This window comes from Strix aluco, chromosome 18 (genome assembly GCF_031877795.1).
Source record: "Strix aluco isolate bStrAlu1 chromosome 18, bStrAlu1.hap1, whole genome shotgun sequence".
Lineage (NCBI taxonomy): Eukaryota > Metazoa > Chordata > Aves > Strigiformes > Strigidae > Strix > Strix aluco.
In genome coordinates this window covers 13,772,263-13,778,801 of record NC_133948.1, presented here as the reverse complement: position 1 = coordinate 13,778,801, position 6,539 = coordinate 13,772,263, and the positions used below count along the sequence as shown (strand labels likewise).

Genomic DNA, 6,539 nt, shown 5'->3' with positions numbered 1-6,539 from the left:
GGTGTCGTTTGAACTGTTGGTGGGGAAGTACGAGTTTTAAGCAAGCTGTTTAATGTATCTTTTCCGTCTTCATCCCTCTCGCTTTTAAAGTCGATCCAGAGGCTACTAAGTCACCTCTTTTAATGGAACAATATTAAGTGGCGTTTGAAAAGTTAATGAGAAAGGCTCAGCTATGCTTTTATCTGTCATAAATTAATAACGCAAAAGTGAAGAATTAGAGAATAGATCGGTTAAATTTTAATGCAGAGCCCTCCTCCAAAGTTTCCAGGTAAAGTGCTCAGGAGTTGATGGTGTTGCTGGGCTCGTTTTCCCTCCCGTCCGGGCAGAGGAATTGGCTTTTCCAGTTAGTTATCACCTGGAAATACATGGGGTTTGGTTTGTTGGTTGGTGGTTTGTTTTTTTTTTTTTTTTTTTTTTTCCCCCTCCCTTGGAATCGCCCCTTCTCCCCTTGGGCTGATGATATGGTGAAATTAAGCTAGAAAATGGCTGAAACGGGGACAGGCATCCAGGCTTCAGGCTGGACCAGTGGCCTGGGAGGTCACCGAGATGAGAACTGGCAGCGCCTGCCTGTACCTTTGCCAGTCCGTGAGCACATCCTTTAGCAGACCATATATATTTCTCCTTGTTAAAGAAATTTTTTTTCCTTATCCCTTCAACAGTGAGTAGCCGGTATATTGGAAAGTGATTCATCCTCCGCCAGTAATAAATATTATAAGGATGTACTTCCAGCCTGTATCCTGTTTTATACTCTGCCTGCCCCTCGGCCCGCGGCCCCCGGCTCCTGCGTCGGCAAGATAAAGAGAGGTTCAATGGGTGAAAGTGGCGATAAAGCCTTTTTTCCCCGATTTTTTAACAAGTCACCCCCATGCACGTCAACCCCTGCTCAAGTCCCCTTCATGGGGGGACGGGACCCGTCCCATTTCAGCCTGGGGGTGTATGTGTGGGTATTTTAAACCCACGGTGCTTGCAGAGAGGAAGAGTTTGGGGCTGAGCAGGATATTTTCTTCCTCTTTCCCCACCCTCGGATGACCCAAGGTGACGGCTGCTGGAAATGTCACTTGAGCTGATGCTCCTCTGAGCTGGCCTGCGCGAGGTGGGGCTTTTAGGGATAAAGGTGGCGTCGGGTCTGGCGAAAGAAATTTAAAAAAAAACCCCAAACACTTCAAGAACCAGGCAGCGTCCGCAGGCAGCCAGCCTTCAGGCTGCGGCCCCACAAGGCAGTTTTCCACCCAGATCCTCCAGCGGGGGGGGGAGTTGGGGGGGCTCCGGCCCGGGGGGGGAGGGCTCAGGGCGGTGGGGCAGGGCGCTGCCAGCCCCTCCGGGCTGTCACCCCCCCTCCTCATCACGCTGTTCGACTTTCTCCTCTAAGCTCTCTTCCCGTGTGCTACAGACCCCCTCAGACCCCCACTCTCATTTAGTTGGCTTCAGGAATGATGGGGGAACCTCTATTTTTCCCCCCCCTCCCCATCTTCTGCTCCCCAAATTTCACTTAGAGAGGGAGAGTGGTTACACTCGGGGCGGGGGGGGGACACACGACACGGGACATTTTCGTAGTTGGCGAGGAAATTCTTTGCTGATGTTTAGAAAAAAGCAAATCCACCCCTAACCTCCCACCCCCACCCCGCCCGGCTTTCCTGCCGGCCCAGGAGGCCGGTAGCCGCTCCGCAGGCCGGGCGAGCACCGGCAGCCCCGGGGCGCCGCAAAACCGGAGGTCAAGATTTTTTTTTTTTTTTTAAAGCTGAGGGTGCAGCCTGATTGATTTAACCCCCCTGCTCCACTTTCCACGGGCCTAATGCTGACCTCCCCCTCCCCGTGCCCTTGCAAGAAATCCGTGTACCGCAGGTGTAACTCTGACTTGCAAATGGCTTTATCTCTTGTGTATCTTATTTGTATATAGTAACGTTAATGAGTAACTCTTGTGGCGCTTGTGGATGGAGGTAAACAGCGAGCAATCTCTCTGGATTATCCTGTCTATTACTCACCTGGCGCCTGTCTTGATATCCTCAATGGTTTTATGGCTGATGGAGGCGACCCGGCGCTGGGGGGGGGTGTCCGGCGGCGGGGGGGTCCTGCGGGGCGCCGGCGCCACCTCTCGGGCATCGCGAGCAGTGCGGGGCGGCCCCCGAGGGGATCCACGGCCCGTGGGAGGGGGGCACGGCACCCACCGCGGGGGTGGGAGAGTGGGGAGGGGAGCCGGCATCCCCCCCCGCCCCCCGGCCGGGCAGCGCGGCGGAGCTCGCCGCAGACTTAGCTGGGAGCGGAGCTGGGTTTTACCCACGGGAGTTTTAGTCCCGAGTTCAAAGTCTCTGGGAAAGCGGGGCAGGAGCGCGGGGCTACGGCCGCAACGCCGGCCGGCGAGGGGGGGGAACGGAGCGGAGGAGCGGCGGCCCGGGGTGGGGGGGGGGGGGGGGGGGAGACGACGACACACCGACACCCCCGCGGTGCGGTCACCCGCCGCCGCCGTCCTGCCGGCCCACGCTCCGCTATTAGTTAATTATTGATTGATTACAAGTGAAAATTTATGACCCTCTTCCCCCCCCAGCCTTCCCGGCCCCCTCGCACGCACACACGCTCCTGCCCTCTGCAAACACTCCGAGGGAGGCGGGAGGCGTGTTGTTGTTTTTGGCCTTGACAGCTTCCAGGAATATGAAATATTTAAGCCCTTCGGTCGATCTCCCGTACCCTGGCCGCCCTTTTTTTTTTTTTTTCTTTTTTTTTTTTTTTTCTTCCCCCCCCCTTTCATGTCCCGGCCCGGGTGGCTCACGCGGCGGCCGGGCCCCCTCCCCGCACACAGCCGGCGTGCGGGCTCGGAGCACGCCAGGCCTCGCAGATCAAAGAGACCTTCTCCGGCCTCCGCACAAGGGGGAAAGGAAAAAAAAAAAAGAAAAGAAAAAAAGGTTGATTTCTTTAACGATTGTTCGTAAAAGTCTTGGAAGCAGGGACCATCCTGCCTCCTCCCTCGCCCCGGGAAACGATTTTGGGAAGGCAGAGAGAGGGCTCGGGGGGGGGGGGGGGGGGGGGGGAGAGAAAAAAGGGGAAAAAAAAATATAGAGGAGTTGCTTGAAACTTAGCAGCCGTGTGTCTGCAGGAGAGCACACGCCCGTCCCGGTGGGAGCCCGAGCCGCAGGGTCTGCGCCCCGGGTGGGCAACGGGGCCCGGGCCGCGCTCGGTCGTGCGCCCCCAAAAATGCCCCCGCAAGAGCGGGGCTAAGGCGAACCCCAAGCGCCTTAGTGTGCCCGTGGGTGTGGGGGGGGCGTAGGCAGGGCACCCCCCCTGTTTCTGCAGCTCCTGCTGCCGGGAAGGCCGATGCAAACCGGTCACCGGAGCGCGCTGCTCCACGCACGGACACGGCCGCCCTGGCCAGGGCTGAGGGACGGACGGACGGACCGACCGGTTGTTTGTTGTCTCGGGAGGGTAAATGGTCTGATGCGGCGACTGCCTTGAGGCGCTGGTGCTTGACACGGCGAGGGCGAGCAGCCGTGGCACCCTGCGGAGGCCGCCCCGCTCCCCCCCCCCCCGCCGGTCCCTGTCACCGCGGCCCCGGGGAGCCGCGCCCGGGCCGGGGGGGCAGCGGGGGCAGCCGGCCGGGCGGATCCGTGCTGGAGGCGCCGGGACGGCGGGGTTGGGGTGAGCTTGGAGGAGGGGGTGGGCGGGAAAAATCCCTCCCTCCTTCGGCACCTACAGCCGCGTCTTGCAAAGAAACCCGCGTCCCCGGGGGCGTGGGGTCACCCCCGAGCCCTCACCCCCTTACGCGCTGTACAGGCACTCGCCAGGAGAGCGAACAGCCCCACGCAGGGACAGTCCAGCTGTAGCAGGAGGTCGCATCGCGTTACGGCCCTGACCCACCGACCCCTCTCCGCAGCCAGACCCGACACCCCCCCCGCACCCATAGCCCGAGTGGGGCCAGGGCGGCCCTTTACACCTGAAGCCTTTTGGCTGCGGGGGAGAGAAAAAGCCAGTGGCTCCTGGGGAGCCAGCTCTGGAGGGGGATGCATGGGGTTGGTTTGGGGGGTTTGTTGGGGGTTTGTGTCTTTTTTACAGCCAGCCCCAAACTTCCCGGGTGCTGCTCCCCAAACCCCCTATTATTAGTGAACAGTTAAGGCGTCTAAAAACACGGCAAGGCGAAGCCTTTGCTTCAAGTGGCCATTCCAGGTGGTTTTGTAGCTCCTGGCCCCGGCGCGGAGGGCTGCAGCGGGTCCCCCCCGCCCGCTGCCAGCAGGGTGAGCCCCGAGGCCGGGCCGGGTGAGGGGCTCCGCGGGCAGCGACCCTGCGGGGTCTCGGGAGCTGCCCCTCCACATCTGCCACCTCTCCTCCTTGGGAGCTCAGCCCTCAGCCGCCCCTCAGACACCACCTTTGTGTTTTCCATTTTCTAATCCACCTTTTATTTTTTTTTTAAATGATTTGATTATTCTGGAGAAAATACTTTTTTTTTTTTTTTTAACCGCACTCAGCCGAACAGAGTTCGACCTCTAGCGCAGGTAACCGCGGCCATAATTCCTGCTAAATTTCACGTTGGTCTCACTAAACTCAGCTTCCCCTCACTCCTCCAAATAAAGCCCTTCCTAGAGCAGGCATTGAAATGAAAAAAAAAACCAAACCCTTATGGCAAGCGGGCTGGGCTGTGCCCGACCCGACCCCACGGACACCCCGACCCCCTCCCCTCCCGGGGCAGCCCCCCTTCTGCCTCCGACTTCTTTCCGAAGTCCTTTCAAGCTTTATTTCTCCGCAAGCCGCCAAAGCGCCACTGACAAAATAAAGTTAACAAGGAAATTAGCTCGACAGAAAAAGCCAGTGATGCTGTTTTCCCCCGGACCTGCTCTTTCCAGTGAAGGTACGAGCGGAGCGTCTCCGGGGAAGGGGGAGACCGGCCGAGGAGGGGGGGAGGTCTGGGTTGGGGCATCCCACCGACTGGACTGAAGGATCGGTGAAATAAGAAGGGCAGAAAGGCGGCAGGGAGGGAGTTGGAAGGATTTGCTCCAAGCTTTTGTGCAAAACGTGGAGTCACGTTTCTGGTCCCTCCGCAGGGAAGGGGCTCCCCGCCGCCGCAACCCCCCGCGATCGCGCTGCGCAATCCCGCTTCTTGGGAAATCTGTCACCGCGATCTTCTGGCAGGATTATTTCCCCTTTGCCGTGAAACTTCCTAGGCGCTCTCACTCTTATTTTTCACAGTTTTCTTGATTTTTTTTTTTTTTTATATTTTCCTTGCTGTCCATTCGTGGCCTTCCCCGTGGATTTTTGAGGGGCGCTTTTTAACTCCTCGGCTCTCCTGAGTCCGATTTCAGCCGGTTTCTATTTCTCCCGACTCTGAGCTAAAAAACAAACAGAAAAAAAAAAAAACCCAAACTTTAAATACAAATATAAAACGGGTCAGGAGTCTCCCCAGCTCCGCTTGCTGGAGCGGGTGGGGGTAGGGGCTACCCTTAGGAAAAGTGAAAAGCTTGTTTTAATGGGCGGTCATTGCTAAATCTCACCTTAGGGCCAAAACGACTCGCGACCCATTGCCCTCCTTACGATGTATTTATTTGTCTCAGTGGCACCAGCCGTCAGTCATTAGTGGGAGGGTTAACCCGAGAGCCGCACCACGGTGGCGATGGTGGTCTTGTGGCTCTTTGGTTTGTTTTAAATATGATTTCTCAACAGGAACCGGCCCAGAAGCGGAGAAATAACCTGTCCCGGGAAGGCTCCCTGGTGAAACATGGAGGGAACACGCGTGGGAGCGCAGCGAGCGACGACCCGTCGGAAAACACGGCTCTTTCGGTCTGAGAAAGCGGGGTTTGGTTTGCACCCCGAAGGGTTTGCTCCGGGGAAAAGCGGCGGTTTGGGCCAGCAGAGACTTTATTTAATGAACCTGGCGATGTTTTCCAATATTCTTAACGATTACAGAGGGGAAAAATAAACAGAAGCCTCAGTGCAACAGCAGCCGGCCGAGTCCGCGGGGCAGCCGGGCGAGCTGTCGCCGTCCCGGGGCCGGGGGGGTGCAGCCGGGCAGCAGCTCCTGACACCCCCCCTGCAGCGCCTGTGTTTGCGCTCCCGCATTTCTACCGTTACAGCCATACCGTGTGCATAGCTCCAGAGCCTCTCCGTAGCTGCGTATTACTTTATTTAGATATAGCTCCCTCCGTACATAACCCGCTAAGCAGCTTTATGTATTTCAATCATTTATATAGTTCAAATACATATATATACGCGGCGTTATATAAAGATAATGCAAAGACATGAGGCTGTGCGCCCATTCCTTTCGCTTTGCCCAAGACGTGCGCGGTGTGGGACACCGGGCACGGTGTGTCCCGTTCCCCGCAGCCCCCACACAAGCCCCCCCCAGCCCGGGCCCGGCTTTCGCAGGCTCTGTCGCGCCTGGCCGAGCACAGCCGTGCTCGCCGCCTGGGGCCGGGAGGCTCCCGCTGCTGTATTTGGTATCTGTGTCTCGGTTAGCTTTGCGTTATCTCCGCTACCGCGTGTCCCGGGTAAATTCATCTCCGCAAAGAGCCGCTCGCCGAGCAGCCCCGGGCTCTCTCGCCACCCCCGGGGCAGCTTTGGGT

At 58.0% G+C, this 6,539-nt stretch overlaps 1 long non-coding RNA gene across 1 annotated transcript; it reads left to right on the top strand.

Moving 5' to 3' along the window:
- Window positions 1-4,162: 4,162 nt before the first annotated feature.
- Window positions 4,163-6,219, top strand: LOC141931724 (uncharacterized). Its single transcript, XR_012625652.1, has 2 exons — window positions 4,163-4,831; window positions 5,641-6,219. It is a non-coding gene; the product is annotated as an uncharacterized LOC141931724 (long non-coding RNA).
- Window positions 6,220-6,539: the final 320 nt, after the last annotated feature.